Source organism: Nicotiana sylvestris, chromosome 9, assembly GCF_000393655.2.
Source record: "Nicotiana sylvestris chromosome 9, ASM39365v2, whole genome shotgun sequence".
Taxonomy (NCBI): Eukaryota; Viridiplantae; Streptophyta; class Magnoliopsida; order Solanales; family Solanaceae; genus Nicotiana; species Nicotiana sylvestris.
The window spans coordinates 49,547,042-49,566,070 of NC_091065.1; positions in this window are offsets into that span (position 1 = coordinate 49,547,042).

The window sequence follows — 19,029 nt, forward strand, 5'->3', positions numbered from 1 at the left end:
ACTGTAGTCATATGCATTTGGACGTAGCTATTTTTGATCCCTAGTGATAGTTTAGGCGTCTACATCGAGGGTATGCCCTTTAGGGATTCTTACAAATGCAATGTATAGCTTAAACTTTGTGATTTTTCATGCCTATTGAGGTCTTACAATTTGTCATGCCTATTGAGGTCTTACAGTTTGCCATGCCTATTGAGGTCTTACAGCTCATAGAATAGATCTGGTTATGCCGAAGTTTCCCGCTAGGGTCTTACAGTTTCAGATTTTCCAGTGCATGGCAATTAGCGACAGTTCCCGAGTCATCAGGTTTGTTTAAGCTTGAATACCGCTTTTATTGGAGTTTGTATTGTCAGAGCTTCGTGAGCCTGGAGTTCCGACCATGGGGTTATGTGTGTGCTGATCTGTTCAAGTCTTCGAGTATCTTAGGATGTATTTGGCAAAGAGGTTTTTGTCGAGAGTATACTACGGCTTTCCCCTTTTGGGAGATATTTTCCGATCCATTGGCGCAATATGTGTATTGTTATGCTGAGTCAACCTATTTTTGGTCGAGTGTGGTGATTTTCATGTTTCCTTACTCCGAGAAGGAGCCTTTCTCTTTCTTCATGGGGGAGAAAAAGGATATTTACGGTAATGAGGGCGACTCGACATTCGGGGATGTTGCATTGCGCTTTCTATTTAAAGCAATGTGCATCCTCGCTTCAGAGGGCTTGTGGCGGAGAATTTAACCATTTTTTATTTCCTGATACAATAGTACATGCGTCCGCTCTGGTAGGATCTGGTTACATCGGCTTTTTGGCCTTATACGTCGTCTCCCCATAGAAATTTTTGCTTTGGCGTTTCTCCACTTCCTTCGAATTGGGTGGTTCCTAGGTGGAATGCCCCTCGCCGCTTGCAAGTTGGCCGTAATGGTAGCTTCAATCAATTTTGTGGAGTTTTCCTTGTTAAGCAGCTTTGCAGCCGTTTCCTTGTTAAAAACCTTACCGGTAAAATCCCTTCTTTTTTGAGATGAAAAACTCGGTCGAAGGAAAAGAGTACAATGGGTGTTCTTTGGGGGTCTCGAGGCCTCCTGATAGTGTTAGTGTTCCGATATCTCGGGCTAAGTGCCTGCATGACGGTTAGTTTTTAATCTGAAATAAAACAAAAGGAGTGGATGTATTTTGAAATGAGATAGGCTGGTGGCGCCTTGTTAGAAAATTCTGTCGGCAAGGGACTTGTTTTGGGGTACAAACCCGATTGTGGGAAAAAGAGTGCGATGCTTGCTCGAGGGTCCCTGTGGGGTTTCGTGATCGGATGCCCTAACAGTAATACCACTTGAGCATCGACACATTCCTGTTGCTTGGGAGCTGCTCGCCTTCAATGGTGCCAAGCTTATATGAGTCTTTGCCAACTATCCCGAGGACATGGTACGACCCTTCCCAATTCTGTCCAAGTTTCCCTTCATTGGGGTTTCGGGTGTTGAGAGTAACCTTTCTTAGGACCAAGTCTCCGATTTCGAAATATCGGAGGTTCGTTCTCCTGTTGTAGTATCCTTCGATTTTCTGCTTTTGGGCGGCCATTCGAACTAGCAAGGCCTCCCATCTTTCATCGAGCATCTCGAGGGTTGTTGCCATGGACTCGTGATTTGACTCTACCCTGGCATGCCGGAATCTGGCGCTTGGTTCCCCGACCTCTACTGGTATTAGTGCTTCAGCACCAAACACTAGAGAGAAAGGAGTCTCCCCTGTGCTTGATTTTGGAGTTGTCTGATATGCCCATAGTACCTCGGGCAGCGTTTCTCACCATTTCCCCTTGGCGCTTTCTAATTTTTTCTTCAGGTTTTGAATGATCGTCTTATTTGTGGGCTCGGCCTGGCCGTTCGCACAAGGATGATATGGTGTTGAAAGAATCCTTTTGATTTTGTTGTCCTAAAGAAACTGTATTACCTTGCTCCCTATGAATTGCCTTCCGTTGTTGCATGTTATTTCGGATGGTATCCCGAACCGGCATATGACGTGTTCCCATATAAAGTTGATGACTTCCTTCTCTCTTATTTTTTCGAAGGCCTGCATTTCCTCCCATTTTGAAAAGTAGTCAGTCATAAACAGAATGAATCTAGATTTACTTGGTGTCGTTGGCAAAGGGACGACGATGTCCATTCCCCATTTTATGAATGGCCATAGTGATAAAACTGAATGTAGCTGTTCGCCGAGTTGGTGAATCATGGGGGCGAATCTCTGACATTTGTCGCATCTTCGGACGAACTCCTTGGTGTCCCTTTCCATGCTATCCCAGTAGTAACCTACTCTGATTACCCTTCGGACTAGGGAGTTTGCCCCGGAGTGGTTTTTGCAGGTGCCCTCATGGATTTCTCGGAGCACGTAATCTGTGTCGCCTGGTCCTGAGCATACCGGTAAGGGGACATCGAACGTTCTCTTATATAGGGCCCTATTTTCATCAAGCGAGAACCAGGCCGCTCTGGTTCTCAAGGCTCTTGATTCTTTTGGATCCGCAGGCAGTTTCACGTCCTTTAGATAAATGATGTATTTGTTTCTCCAATCCCATGTCAGGCTGGTGGAGTTGATTTTCGCGTGACCTTCCTTGACCACGGATCTGATTAATTGGACAATAGCCCTGGGGAGCAGATCTTCCTCTTCAGCAGATGATCTCATGTTCGCCAGGGCATCGGCCTCACTATTCTACTCTCGGGGTACATGGACTAAGGTCTATTCCTTGAAGTGGCGTAGCGTGACTTGGATTTTATCCAGATACCTTTGCATCCTGTCTTCCCGGGTTTCGTAGCTCCTGTTCACCTGACTTACCACGAGGAGTGAATCGTATTTTTTCTCAATGACCTCGGACCCCAAGCCCTTAGCCAATTCCAAACCTACAATCACAACCTCATACTCAGCCTCGTTGTTAGTTAGCTTTGCAGTTTTTATGGATTATCCGATTATGCCGTTGATGGGCGGCTTTAGAACTATACCGTGTCCGGATCCTCTTATGTTTATGGCACCATCCATGAACAGGGTCCACACCCCGGAGGACGTGCCTGATTTTAGTAAAAGTTCCTTCTCTACCTCAGAGACGAGGGATGGCAAAAAATCGGCTACAAAATCCGCTAGGATTTGGGATTTAATGGTCGTCCGGGGTTGATACTCGATATCATACCCTCCGAGTTTAATGGCCCATTTGTCCAATCGATCCAACAGCTCAGGTTTGTGCAGTACGCTCCGAAGAGGATAAGTCGATAGGAAGCAAATGCGGTGGAACTGAAAGTAAGGCTTCAGCTTGCGCGAGGCGCTTATTAGTGCGAGTGCCAATTTTTCTAGATGGGGGTACCGGGTTTTCGAGTCCCCCAAGGTTCGACTTACATAATACACAGGAAATTGTGTACCTTGCTCTTCTCGGACTAATACACCGCTCATCGCTATTTCGGACATGGCCAGGTACAGGTACAACATTTCATCATCCTTGGGCGTGTGCAGCAGAGGCGGGCTAGACAAGTACCGTTTCAGTTCTTCCAAGGTGTGTTGGCATTCCGGAGTCCATTCTAAGTTGCTCTTTCTTTTTAGTAGGGCCAAGAAGTGGTGGCTTGTGTCCAATGACCTTGATATGAATCTGCGTAGGGTTGCGATCTGCCCAGTCAGCCGTTGGACGGCTTTCACGTTGTTCACTACTACGATTTCTTCGATGGACCTTATTTTGTCGAGGTTGATCTCGATCCCCCTGTTTGATACAATGAAACCCAAGAATTTGCCGAGACCACCCCGAAGACACACTTTTCGGGATTAAGCTTCATGTTGCAGCTTCTACGGATGTTGAAAGTTTCTTGCAAATGGGTCAGATGGTCCTCTACGCGCAGGGATTTAACTAGCATATCATCAATGTATACTTCCATTGATTTATCTATTTTCTGCTCGAACATTTTATTAACTAGGCGTTAGTATGTTGCTCCTGTGTTTTTCAGCCCGAAGGGCATCACGTTATAGCAATACGTACCATATTTCATGATAAACGACGTGTTTTCCCTATCCTCGGTGTTCATCTGGATCTGGTTGTACCCCGAGTAAGCATCAAGGAAAGTGAGGGTGTCGTGGCCGACCGTGGCATCGATCAGACGATCGATATTAGGCAGTGGGAAGGCATCTTTGGGGCATGCTTTGTTTAAATCTTTATAATCTACGCACATTCTTAGCTTATTCCACTTATTTGGTATTACCACTACGTTAGCTAGCCATTCGAGATATTTTACCTCCCTAATGGATCCGATTTTAAGAAGTTTCGTTACCTCCTCTTTGATGAAGGAATGCTTTACTTTGGATTGTAGTCTCCTCTTCTGCGTCACGGGTTTGAATTTGAGATCGACGCTCAGCCAAAGGGAGGTTATCTCCGGTGGGATACCTATCATATCTAGGTGGGACCAGGCAAAACAGTCGACATTGTTACTAAGAAATTGAATAAACCTTGTCCTGAGTTCGGGAGTTAGCCCCGTTCCTAGGTATACCTTGCGATCCGGGAGGCTCTCGATCAGAATAGTCTGCTCTATCTCTTCGACTATTGACTTGGTCGCATCTGATTCTTTGGGGGAAACGAAAGTTTGGGTGGCAAAGAAATCTTCCTCGTCGTTTCCCAGAGTCTGCATGCTTCTCCCCTCATTTGAGACCGAGTGTATGGGGGTTGGCGTCTCATGGTGGACCGCGCATATTTCCCTTGCTGCCTGCTGTTCTCCGTGTGTCGTCGTGATGCCATCCCTTGTGGGGAACCTTATTACCTGATGCAAGGTCGAGGGCACTACCCTTATGTTGTGTATCCAAGGACTGCCAAGCAAGGCATTCTACCTCATGTTGTCGTCAATGACCTGAAACTCGGTGCTCAAGGTTGTACCAGATGTGTTGATCGGGAGGGTGATCTCTCCCTTCGTCTCTTCTCCGACCATGTTGAAACCGTGGAGGACTTGAGGTGTGGGGACAATTTGATTGAGCAGCCCCAGATGTTCTACTACTTCTGGCCTGACTATGTTAGCCGAACTGCCTGGGTCTACAACACGTGCTTTATCATTGTGTCGTTTAAGAGAAATGAGATTGCCAGCGCATCGTTATGCGGTTCCTTCATGGTTTTGAGGTCTTCTTCGGCAAATATGAGGGTTTCTTTGGATAAGCATTTTCGGGCTGGTCCCTCTTCCGTAGCGGATGTTTTCATTTGTTTGGCCACAGGTCTTTGGCGATCGTTAGTTCCTCCGATAATCATATGGACACTATGCTGGGGATCCTTCCATTTTGCTCGGTTTAAACCCGGGGCGCGCTGGGTTGGTCGTGTCCACTTCCCCGTCGCTTTTGGAGTCTCGGTTTCCCATCTCACCAGCCGAGTCGGGCGTCCTGCCCTAAAAGAGCAGATCTTTGGGCAAGGAAAAGTTTGAAAGATAATGTGTGTTTGTGTGACGAAACTAGCAAGAAAATAATCACTATTATTTTTAGCCCCACGGTGGGCGCCAAACTGTTTACCGTGAAAATGGTAATGACAATTAAATTTGTAAATAGGACTCTAAAAATACGTGATCTATTCCCGAACTAGTTGTTAAAGCAGTTAATGCTAAGAGCGTGAAGTATAAAGATAAAATGCGAGTTAAGGCGAGGCAGTAATCAACCAAAGGGGCCTGTTACCCGAGCTCGGAGATGGTCGATGGGACCTCGAGGTCGGCGTTGGTATCGATCTCGGACTATCGGAGATGGCCAGGGATGTGATAACAGTTAGAGGTATGAATAAGCAATGCTCTATATTTCCAATACTAAACGATACGGTGAAGAACAAGTAAGAAAATGATAAATGCGAAAGAGGTCTCGAGCCTGCGAGGATGAACCACTTAGAAGAAAAAGAGAGAGAGAGATATTATTGCACTTTTAGAGAATAGTTTGAGCAACATCCACCCTTTACAAAGAGGTGGAGATCCTCTTTAGATAGGAGGGTAATTTTTTGTAATACAAAATGTGTTAACAGTGAAAGTACAGGGATAGGATGGCTGGATGTGACGTTTTGAAGATAGGCCTCAGGTAGGCCGGCCTTGTCAGGTCGATCTGCGTGACTTGGGAACTTCCCCTTGCTCGCTGTGGCCCGTTGCATTTAGTTGGGATGCTATACCCTTCAGATCATCTCCAGACGAACACCGGGGATGAGTCTTCGACCTTGGCTCAGAGCCACGATGGGCATGACCTAGAGATGGCTTTGTGATGGGGAATTCGGGCCCCCGAATTCGCCGCATACAAAGTGCACGCTGGAGTGACTTCAGTCTGTTAGTGTCGTACCCTAATTAGAACGTGGTTCGGACAAGTTGGAAAGTCGGATGATCTTTTGGTTACCGGTAAGCTGCCTCCGACCCAGCTCGAGTTGTCCGCTCGGGTAAGCCAGTTCTAGAACAATACACCCAAGTTTAAAACCTAGAAGAACTCAGCCTCATGTCGGATCCCTAGTAGGAACGTTTGTTTGCATCATGTGCATTTGACTTTGGGGACTCAACAGAGGGGTTGGGTCCATCTAGGACAGGTGTACCCAAAAAAATAAAAGACCATGCTAATGCATTCTATGTACTACATGTTGCAGTCTTCAAGGGTAAAAGTGGTCATTTGGCGAACCAATGATGGTTGAGGATAAATGAGAAAAAAGAGGACGAAGTGTAAAAATAAAGCAAGTAGTGCCCAGTTATAATTTTCTTTCATGCTTTTTCATGAAATGACTAAAAAAATGAAAATGAAAAATCCAAAAAGATTTTGCACTTTCTCATTATTATTTTTTTCAAAAAAAAAAATCAGAAAAAATAGGAAAAAGAAAATCCAAAAAGAGTTTACATGTTTCATCATTTTTCAAAACAAAAGACAAAAAATATATTTTCTCTAAATTAGTAATTTTTTAAAAAAATTCTCGGCCGTATCCAATCTGCCCGAACTACGCGAACCTGATTCTCGTCTCTCGGGGCGGGATACATAGGCAACCCACACAGGGTCCGGTCTTCCTAGTGAGTCTTAGGTTCTTGGCTTCGCGTGGTCTTAGCCAAATCTTGTATTTGTAGCCACTTTTAGCCACATGGGTTAATTTTAGAAAAATAGTCACAATCATGTCTCGCATGTGTCCAACAGGAAGGGTTATTGTCTCACATAGTATTCTAGGTCTTTAACTTTATTTGGTCTTAATTTTCTCATATAGGTGTGGGTCTACTTACCGGAGTTTGAGCATGACAAATACCCCGGGACCATCCACACAGGATCGCTCATTCAGGAGTTGCTTAGGGATATTTATTTTTTTATTTTTTAGGTTTTGAGTTTCTTCTTCATTTTATGTCGTCTTTTACTTTCTAATTTTGTACAGTAATGTCAAGTCTTTTGTTATTGTACTTTCTACTTTATATTTAAAAAAGTGTGTTGTAACTCAAAAATCCAAAAAAAAAGAGGTTTAACGTTTTATATTTCTGTTAGGAGTTTTCTTTAGAATACTAATTCTAGAAATAAAAAAATTCTTTTAAGGTTGTTTTCCTTTAGGAAATTAATATCTAGAACTCAAAATAAAAATTGGTTTTATATTTCCTTTAGTACATTAAGACTAAAAATTCAAAAAAAAAAAGGAAATTTTCTTTTAGTACCTCTTTAAAAGTTTTCTTTAGGATATTAATTCCAAAAATCCAAAACGATTTTTTTGAGGTTCTTCTTTGGGAAATTAATGAAAAATGAATAGAAAAAAAATTAATTTTATTTTTACTATAACTTCAGAACATTGTGCATAGAAGAAAAAATACAACATACTTTATCTTTGGTTTATCTTAAGAGTTTCTCCCTTAGATAATCAAAACTGAAATCCAAAAATATTTTTTATCTTTTTCATTTCTTAGTTCAAAATCTTTCTTTTACGATATCAAACGAAAATTCAAAATATTTTTCTTTGGTTAATCCTTTAGATTTCCTTCCTTAAAAAAAGAATCAGAAAATATTTTTCTCTTCTAGAGGTTATTCCTTAAAAATTTCTCATCAGGGTATTCATTAAGATAAAAAAAAGAAAACAAAATGAGAACGTTAGTTTGTTTACTTTATTCTCGATCTTCCCGAACTACGCAAATATCTGATTCATGCGGCGTCATGATATGTAGGCAACCTACATAGGGTTCGATAGAATCAATTTTTTAAGTTAAAAGAAAAAGAAAAAAAAAGAAAAAAAAAAGAAAAAAAGGGAGATGAAATTATGGAATGTGAGAATTGAGAGGAAAGAAAAGAGTGATAATTAGAAGGAAAAAAAGAGGAAGGAAATGAGTAAGCCAAGAAGTGCTAGAAAAGAAAGAAAAGAGAAGATTGGAATGAACAAAATTGGGATGATGCCAAGTGACCTTGTGTCCCTCAAAGTCATTCTAGAACCATTAATTGTTGCTAGGTGCATTGCATACAATGTGATATTTTAGCTGTTAAATGCCCTAATGCTAACAGGATGACCCTATTTTGTTATTTTTATTATCTTCATTGAGCAGAAGGGTGGTTGGTTTGTGATTTTTAAGCAACTCATCCATCCAACACAAGGTCAAAGAGCAAGGCAATCATGGCTAGCAAAGACTTGGACACAGGGGTTATTGATCTGTCTAAGGGAATTATTGAATCAGCATCTGAGTTGAATGAATAGGTCCTAAGGTTGACAGGACAGATGACTGAAATATACCAAGCCTGGATTAGTGGGCGTCCTCCACCATCAGTTCCCACTAACTACGCTGAAAGCCTTGTCACCATTCTACCACTGTCGCAAATCCGGGATATCTCCCCACAACCTTTTCACACTCCATCCCCCAGAACCACCTCATATCCCGCTCCTTTGACCACTCATGTTTTTGTAGCTCATTCACCTACTACATTTCCTCGATCATCTAGCGAGACTGTGTTCAAAATCCCTGATGCCCAACACTATGCTCCAGAACCAATTTTCAAGGTCTCGAGTCCGTACTCTTACGCTCCTCATTTTGAGCCTCCCGGTGAGACTGCAAAGCCTACTAAGATAGTGGAGCAAGATGAGATATCCAAAAAGCAGAAATGGTTTAAGATGCCAAAGTTTAATTTGTATGATAGGCGTGGAGACCCAGTAGCCCATTTGAGGGGTTATTGTAGTGAAATGAGAAGTGTTGTCGGGAAAGATGAGCTGTTGATAGTGCATTTCAGTGAGAGCCCAACTGGGGCAGCTTTGGAATGGCATACTCGTCAAGATGTCAGAAAGTAGCATATATGGGATGACATGTCTCAAGATTTTGTGTGACACTTTTAGCACAATATAGACATTGTCCTAGACCGCTCCTCCCTATCTCAGATAGAAAAGAAACCCAAGAAAAGTTCTAGGGAATTTTGGCTTAGATGGAACAAACAAGTTGCTCGGGACAGTCCTCCCATTGATAGAAAAGATGTTGTTGAGCCCCGCCAACGACATGATCCAGTGGGCATTCCTACTAAACGCTTTCAGCCTCAATACCAACCCTATGAATATCCCCGAGCTCCACATAATCCACCCTATTATTATCCTCCAAACAACGTCCGACCATCTGTCTAACCACTAGGTCACTCCCTAGGGCGAGCACCAGCATCCCAAAATTCTCGTTCACCTTCACAGCATTTTCGAGCATCCAACAACCCTAGAAAACTGGGGCATGGAGGGAAACAAAGGCAAAAAGATAATTTCATGCCAATCGGAGAATCCTACACAAACGTGTTTGAAAAGTTAAAACATTCTGGCCTGATTGAGCCGCTCCTTGGCTATACGCCGGACCTATATGCAAAAAAATTTGATCCTACTATACGATGCATCTACCACTGTAATGTCCAAGGTCATAGTATTGAAGATTATCGTGCTTTGAAAAAGGAAATAGAAAGAATGATTCAAGAAGGGATAATTGTGATCCAGGAGAATGATACCCAGCATATCACGCATAATCCTTTACCTGCACATGATGATGCACACTTTGTGGGGATGATGCGTGGTGACATGGAGCATAAGAATTCTCTTTGGAACTTGTTGACTGAAGTTAATGATATTGAAATTGGTAATGGTCTTAGTAATATTAATGTGGAACTAAGTGGCTAAGATTCTGAGATTGGTAATTGGAAAGACGCTCCTTTCTTTGCTAGCCAGGGAGGATTCTTGTTGGTTCATTTTGTTGTCATTTAAGATGTCCGAGTTATTTCAGGGTTGTAATCTGGATATTGTCTTGTGACCCAAACCCTTCTATCCCTTTATTTTGCCTAGTTTGTTTAGTCGCAGTAGCTCGTTTAGTGTTGTCTAGTTTTTTCCAGGGTTGTACCCCAATTTATTTTGCTTGTCTTGTTGATTCAAAACTTTTCACCGTCTGTCTAATGCAATTTTCTGTTTTTTGTTATTTCTAGTCATTTTTTGTTTAGTTCTCTTCTCTTGTATAGTTATTTTCATACTGGCTCTTGTGACATGACATGCACGCATAATACCCATCCTAGTTTTAAAGTTAGTTTAGTCATGAAGCAATGAAATAGTTTTGAAGATGATAGGAATGTTTGAGGGAAATAAGTACAAATTTAGAAATTTTGAGATCATTTAAAGCCTGAACTGTGTGAAACTGGGGCAGATAATTTGGGAAGTTAATAGGATGACAAGAATTTGTTACAAGAGAGTGCATCCCAGACAATTTGAAGCAAGCAACTTTGAGTTCAAGTGCATCTCAAGTAACGAGATAAAGCCAAGGAGGTTTGCTCCGAACAGATGGAGAGTATCCAATGTGAAGAAGAAATTACCCAATGAGAGTTCTGTATTTGACAAAGCACTAACAAACAGTGGAAAGCATATCAGTGATATCAATGCCGAAACTATAAAAGAAATGTTGTGTGTACTCTTCCTTTTTCATTTCAAGTTGCATGTGTTGTACTTGGCATTTTCAGGGATTGGGAGGCCCTCTTTCAGCTACCCAAACACTTATACCATTCGATACCCTTTTGAGCATGTACTTATTTCTTTGATTTGCCCTCTTTTGGAATCAAGTTAGAGTCATACGAAAAGAAAAAAAGAGTTCATGACCCCATAGGTTTATTTTATAAAGTTCATTCCAAAGGGAAATTAAAAAAAAAAAAGAGAAAAATAGAGATAAAGAAAAAAAAAGGAGAAACAGAAAAAAAAAGGAAAAAAAAGGAAAATAGTAACAAAGGTAGTCTTGTGAACTACGTTTGACTTGATTCTTATCACCACAAGATACGTATGCAGTCTCACGGTTCGGTCGCACCAAATAAATTATTTCATAATCCCACAAAGTTAAGAGTGGGGCAGTTTTCTTAGAAATTCCATCTCGAAAAGAAAACAAAAAAAAGTATCAAATTCACTTGTTGTAGAAATTGGGGAAAAGTTATTAGAATATATTCCAAAAGTTGTAAATAAATTAACCCCGTTGTCTTAATTATTTTGATCTTTTATGATATTCATTCTTTCTAACCTTATCTAAAAGCCACATTACAGTCCAAAAAAGACCTTTCAGATAATTTTTGAGAGTGCCGAGTCAGACATGACAGGAGCATATGATATTTCTATCGTGGTCAATGCTTTGTCATCTGCAGAATCAGAGGAAATAAGAAGAAAACAACAAAATACGAGAGTCTTATTGGTGAAAACCTTAACAGGAACCATAAGGCGATGGTGAGTTGAGAGAAATAACAAAATGCGAGAGGCTTGATGGTGAAAACCATTCGGGCACTACAAGTCGAATAAGGATCGTGAATCAGATAGGATAATCGGAGCATTGATCTGAGTCTGTTTGGTTAGAACAAGTGAGAAATGACTTAAAAAATTTGCCACCAGCTTTCCACTTGCACAAAATGGGATCTGGCTAGCACATCAAAGTGGCATACATCAGGAAAGAACAGCAAGTGCACTGAGTTGGTAAAAATGAACGTGTTTTGGGATTCATGTGAAGCACAAAGGTTCAATATATGTCAATTCATGAATAATGCAACAGATAGAGGATGTTGGGTTTTAACGTATTAAAGGTATTTTTTGTGATAAGGTTGACAGAGAAAGTGGTTAACCAATAACAAGCAAGGTCTTCCAAGTGGAATTCAAAGTTATCATGGCAAGTGAAAGAGCAATAGACCTCAAGGCCAAGGCTAGTGGCATACGTCAGGAAAGAATAGCAAGCGCACTGAGAAGGTGGCAATTGACGTGCTTTGGGATTTATGTGAAACACAAAGGGTCGGTACATGACAATTCTTGAGCACAATACAACATATATAGGACATAGGTTTTAACGAATCAGAGGTATTTTCTGTGATAAGGGTGACAAAGAAAGTGGTTAGTCAATAAACAAGCAAGGTCTTTCAAGTTGAAATCAAAGTTATCATGGGAAATGAAGGAGCAATCGCCCTAAGAGTCAAGGCCACAAACCAACCACCATATTTAAACTCACAAGTTTTCTTTGATTGAAACAGGGACGAAGACTATGTCCAAATCAAAGTTTGGAAGCTTGAGTTTTTCAAGTGTCTTGCCCAAATTTTGTCAGCACAAAGGCGATTTGAAAAGGGGAAAGAAAAATTTATTCAATCTTTAGGAACCCTCAATGAGGAAAAGCATGGTTCAGGGGCAAGGAAGTTTGTTCGTTTTGCAGAGATCCTTCAGGAAGAGAGCATGGCTCACGTAAGTTTATTCTCGGTTGTTCAGGACACTCCTAGATAATGGGATTTAGTTTTGAAATTTTTAGGACCCTCCTAGATAATGGGATTTAGTTTAAAATTTTCAGGACCCTCCTGGATAATGGGATTTAATTTTAAAAGTTTACAGGACCCTCCTGGATAATGGGACTTAGTTGAATTCCAAAACCTTCATAGATAACAAGATTTAGCATAAGCTCTACCTTTTGGAAATATAAGTTGACTTTAAAGCTTTGACTCTTAAGATGAGATTCAATTTGAAATTTTCAGGATCCTCCTGGATAATGAGATTTTAGTTTTAAATTCTTAGAGATTTGGGTAACATGATTCAATTAACACTCACAAATGTGCCCAGATACCAAACTAGGGCAGAAAGGTTTCTTTGTTTGTCTGTTTTGTTGTAATCAGGCGCCCACCTGGAGAACAAGGGAATACAATTCAAGTTTTTAGTAATCAGGCACCCACATAGAGAACAATGGAATAAGGTTCAAGTTCTGGTAATCAGGAACCCACCTGGAGAACAAGGGAATATAGTTTCAAGTTTTGGAAATTAGGCGCCCACCTGGAGAACAATGGAATACAGTTCAAGTTTCGGCAATCAGGCGCTTACCTGGAGAATAGGGGAATACAATTCAAGTTTTGGCAATTAGGCACCCACCTAGAGAACAAGGGAATACAGTTCATGTTTTGACAATCAAGCGCCCACCTGGAGAACACAGGAATACAGTTCAAGTTTTGGCAATCAGGCGCCCACCTGGAGAACAAGGGAATACAATTCAAGTTTTGGCAAATAGGCACCCACCTGGAGAACAAGGGAATACAGTTCCAGTTTTGTCAATCAAGCGCCCACTTGGAGTACAAGGGAATACAATTCAAGTTTTGGCAATCAGGAGCCCACCTAAAGAATAAAGGAATACAGTTCAAATTTGGGCAATCAGGCGCCCACCTATAGAACAAGGGAATACAACTCAAGTTTTAACAATCAAGCGCCCAACTGGTGAACAAGGGAATACAGTTTGAGTTTTGGCAATCAGGCGCCCACCTGGAGAACAAGGGAAAACAGTTCGAGTTTTGGCAATCAGGCGCCCATCTGGAGAACAAGGGTATACAGTTCGAGCAAGGGAATACTGTTCGAGATTTGGCAATAAGGCTCCCACCTAGAGAACAAGGGAATACAATTCAAGTTTTGGCAATCAGGCGCCCAGCTAGAGAATAAGGGAATATAGTTTGAGTTTTGGCAATCAGGCGCCCACATGGAGAACAAGGGAATACAATTCAAGTTTTTGCAATGAGGCACCCACATGGAGAACAAGGGAATATAGTTCAAGTTTTGGCAATCAGGAGCCCACCTGGAGAACAAGGGAATACATTTCAAGTTTTGGCAATGAGGCACCCACATGGAGAACAAGGGAATACAATTCAAGTTTTGGCAATCAGGTGCCCACCTGGAGAATAAGGGAATACAGTTCAAGTTTTGGCAATTAGGAGCCTACCTGGAGAACAAGAGAATATAGTTCAAGTTTTAGCAATCAGGCGCCTACCTGAAGAACAAGGGAACAAGGGAAGTCATTTTAGAATTCAATTCAAGTTAGAAGTAGCAAAAGCTCACGGCAAGAATGCGAGTCAACTATCCGAGATGATCAACAGAAATTAGTCAAAATCCAGAAAAAAAGAAAAAGAAAGAAGTGAATCTAAAATGCAGAAGTAGAGAAAGATGTGAACTGCTCAAGACATGGCTGAAATCACGAGCATTGCTTGTCTGGTTTTCATCCGAAGAAGATTGAACTAGCACATGCAGCTAGCAAGCTTCAAGGTTCAAATCTAAAGTCTGCATGAAGAACCATTCAAGACTCAAGATCAAGCTTCAGAAGACTTATAGATAGAAATCTTGTAACTCATAGTTGACAGGCTTAGTTAGTCTTTTTCATTTTTTGATTTTTATGTAATAACAGGACCGCAGACCGGAACCTCGACAGAGTGCACCTCGACCGGCTCTCCACCTCAGTATACTCCATCACCTCATTCACTTCTGAACTACAGGTGGCCTGATTCCTTTATAGCCAAGGATATGTAAGCAGCTCAAATACCAGGGCTCAGTCACATTCTCTTTCCTCTTATTTTTTGGTCTCCCTAAATAAGGGCCGGGTCGAAAAACCTATCTCGTCATTCTTTGTCTGAAAACTCATCGCATTTCCAGTCAAAGAGGGGCAGGTGTAGACATCTGATTTTTGACCCTCCCCAAAATTTTACATATTTTAGTATATAAATATTTAGTTTAGGTCTAATATAGCTATTTCAACTAGTTTTGACTCTTTTACTTTATTTTATCATAAAAAATAAAAATTACAAAAATAGTTTCATTAATGTTTTGTAGTCATTTTTAATCTTGAAAAAATACCAAAAATAGGTTTGTTTTAACGGTTAGTCTTATTTTTATTTAAGTAGGATTAATTAATAAATAAGGTAGTATTTTAGTCTTTTTCACGAAGAAAGAATAAAATTTGGGCTCAAACAACCCATTTTTAGGCCTAATTTTCGAACCTAGCCCATAACAACCCAAGCCCAATAACCCTAAAACCTTAGAAAAAAGCTTAAAAAACAATCCTAGACCTAAAAATAGGGATCAACCGTTAGAGAGAATACACAAGAGCTTCCGCTCATCTTCTTCAACAGACCTTAGCCATTTCCCTCATCTGATTTTGCTTCTTCTTCACTCTGAATACACGCGCACACACAAAAACCAACGATACCCTTTAAGACTTTTCAGCCCGTGAACACAGAGAACCCTCCCCCCCATTTTGGATGTCGGAGTGACGGAGAAACAAGGTCACGAAACAGAAGGATTTTTGAAGAAACCATTCATCTTATCTTCATCATGGCAGCTACTTTGTCACCTTGAGGATCGCCTCTTTCACTTCTTCAATTGTTTTTTTTCTTTAACCCATAAAACCTTTAAGATTTTCCATCCACAACCGTGTAAAAACTAGCCACAAAACACTTTTCTGATACCATTTCAGATCAAGAGTTCAACGAGCTTAAAGTTTCAGATTTCCGAATCTGAGTCGAGTTCAAATTTCGGATCTCGCCAATTATTTGATTTTCCGATGAAGTTCAATCCGTCGATGCTGTTCTAGGTAATCTTCATGGTCTGCGGGTCAATCTCCTGTTGCTGTTTCCTTTTTAATCAGATTTAATTCGCCGAATTTTGCCGTAACTAGTTCTCGTTAATACTAAGGAGTTAATTATTGAGGTCCGTCAATTTTCATCTCTTTTATTAATCAATGGATATAATTCTTTGTTTCAACCAATTTGAATCTTCTTACAATTTGTTTAATCTTGGTTAACGTCATTTTTATTTTGTTTTTCTTTTTGAATTTTATCTTATAAGATATGTCCAATTAAATGGATACATGAAAGAACTAGGTTGAATGGATTGGAAAACAGTGAATTGTTTTGAATCGTGGGGTTGATTAAAAATGAGTTTCGGTCAAATTCTTTAAAGCGATGTTGGACATGTGGGTTTGGGATTAAGATGAACTGAGGGGTTTAGGCTCGAGGCAGTATTATCATTTTATCTTTAATTCATTCTGGGTTCGCTAGTGGTATGTTTAGGCCGATCACACCTGGGTAAGAAAACTTTATGCACATTATTAAATCATTACAACTACGGGTATGATTCCCGTGGTGTAGTTGTGATACTTAATTTCAAATTAGTTTTAAAAAATGAATATCCGTAGTCTGCTAAGTTGAATGCTTTTTCTTTAATAAAATTGAGGTGTGCCGTACAATCACCTAGTCATTGGCCCTCAGATCGATATCTTAATTAGTGTAAAAAAATGCCTTGAAATCTCATAGTTTTCTTTAGGCACATTAATTAAATAAATTGTCATAGCTACGGGTACGGTTCCCGTGACGTGGTTGTGACACTTAAATTCTAAAATCCAGAGGGTACATTTATGTGACCTTGCCACAATTTAATCTTGTTAATAAAATAAACATGTTGTGGATCGTGGGTATGGCTCCTGTGACATGATTCGCAACGTGTAATCAAATAATTAGTTTTATAACAATGGATTATTAAAAGCGGTTTAAAAGGAATAAAAATGCACATATGTTTCAAAGATGTTTTAAATCAATTAAATAGGTCAATAATAATAGTCGAGCAACCGTGCTAAAATCACGAAACCCAGGAATGCCTAACACCTTCTCTCGAGTTAACAGAATTCCTTACCCGGATTTTTGTGTTCGCGGACTGTAAAACAGAGTCAATCTTTCCTCGATACGAGACTTGAACCAGTGACTTGGGACACCATAAATTATCCCAAGTGGCGACTCTGATTTTTCATTAAATAATCCCATTTTGATTGTTACTTAAATTGGAAAAACTCCCTTATACCCCTTCTGGTGGTAGGAAAAAGGAGGTGTGACAACAGTCTTTGCTTATCTTTTCTTATGTACTTTTATCTTTATTTCGGATAGTAACGTTGTTGGTCATTTAAGACTTGTATTTCAGCATTAGAGCTCATGAATCTGTATTTACCAGTTTCTGGAGAATTTATCATGTATTAGAGGTATTTTGTTATAATGAGATTCCAAATTTATTTTATTTCAACAAATTCCGTTGTTTTGGTTCTTTATTGTTATGTCCGACTTGCCTGGCAAGTGTGTTAGGCACTAGCATGACGGGTTGAGATTTTTTGGTCGTGAAAAGTTGGTATCAGAGCCTAGGTTCATATATATTACAAGTCATAAGCAAATTTAGTAGAGTCTCGCGAATAGGTTCAGAGACGTCTGTACTTATCTTCGAGAGTCTATCGAGTTGTTAGAAAACTTTACTTTCTTGCATTCTTGTCGTGGGATTTGTTATTTCTAAAGTTTGAAACTTGACGATTTTATTCTCACAGATGGTGAGGACACGTGCGGCCGGATCAACCAGACGGCCACCAATACCACGAGTTAGGCTGCGATAGGGGCCAAGGTACAACTTGTACTACATCCAGAACAGCACATGTGGAGCCACCAGTTGCTCTAACTGAGGATCAGACACCAGATGTTGTTGAGCTGGTGGTACTAAGTCAGGCACCAATAGTGCCCATCGTTATTTCTGGCCTTTAAGAGGCCTTATCCTAGATTTTGACTATATGTACGAGCCTGGCTCAGGCGGTTTCGGTTCTAGCTACACTAGCCACTTCATAGGCTGGGGGAGGTGACCAAACTCGGTTGCCCTTACACCAAAGCGGCTAGCCCAGGGTCACCAGACATCGGGTGTATTGCCAGTTTAGCCGGTTGTCGCTGCTTGGGCCGAGGTTGGTCTACTTGTGAGTGATGAGGATAAGAAGAGATTAGAGTGGTTTTGAAAGATTAAGCCCCCAGAGTTTAGTGTGGTAGAGTCAGAGGATGTGTAGTATTTTCTAGATAAGTTTCAGCAGATCAACAAGTATTTTAGATACCAGTGAGGTTGCATTTACTACTTTTTAGCTTACAGGGGGTAGCTTATAGATGATGGCAAACTAATGAGTTAAGCAGACAATCCGATGCAGTGCCACTCACATGGCATGAGTTCTAAATTCTCTTCTTAGAGAAGTTTGTCCTACAGACTCGCAAAGAGGAGTTGCGTAGGTAGTTTGAGCATCTATGCTAGGAGGATATGATAGTGACTCAGTACGAGACAATGTTCGCAGATTTGGCTCGTCATAAAGTATTGTTGGTTCCCACTAAGAGGGGAAAGATTAGGAGGTTCATTAATGGCCTCAACTATGGTTTACGTTTTAGTATAGCTCAGGAGGTTGCGACGGATGCTAGGTTTGACCAGGTGGTAGAGATTGATAAATGCTTAGAGATGGTTTGTAGGAAGGTAAGTGAGGAGCGTGAGGCCAAGAGGCCTCATAGTCCAGGTTGTTTCAATAGTGCCTCATCTAGAGGCCAGTTCCATTACAGCAAAGGTTGTCCTTCTAGACCCGTTTAGGAACTTCGCCATGTTCCTCGTGGTTCTTCAGTTAGCTACAGTTCCTATAGTGCACGCCTAACTCAGTCATCATTCTTTGTGTTGTCGTCATAGAGTTCTTACCACGCCTGATTATGAAGGTCAGCAGCTCTGTTAGAGGATAGGTTATTTTGAGTGCGGGGACTTGAGTCATCTCAAGAGATATTTCCCCACACTATAGGGTAGGGTTCCACAACAAAGCTCTCAATCTATGAGTTTAGCACTAGAAGCTATACCATCCGCATCGCCGAAGGGGAGGTCGATGAGGTGTTGTCAGGCCAGTTGCTACGCATCTCCAGCCAAGCCAGAAGTAGTTGTCTCTGATGCCGTGATCACAAGTATTGTTTCGGTATGCCACAGGGAGTCTTTGGTAATATTTGATCTTGGTTCCACTGTGAGCACGTG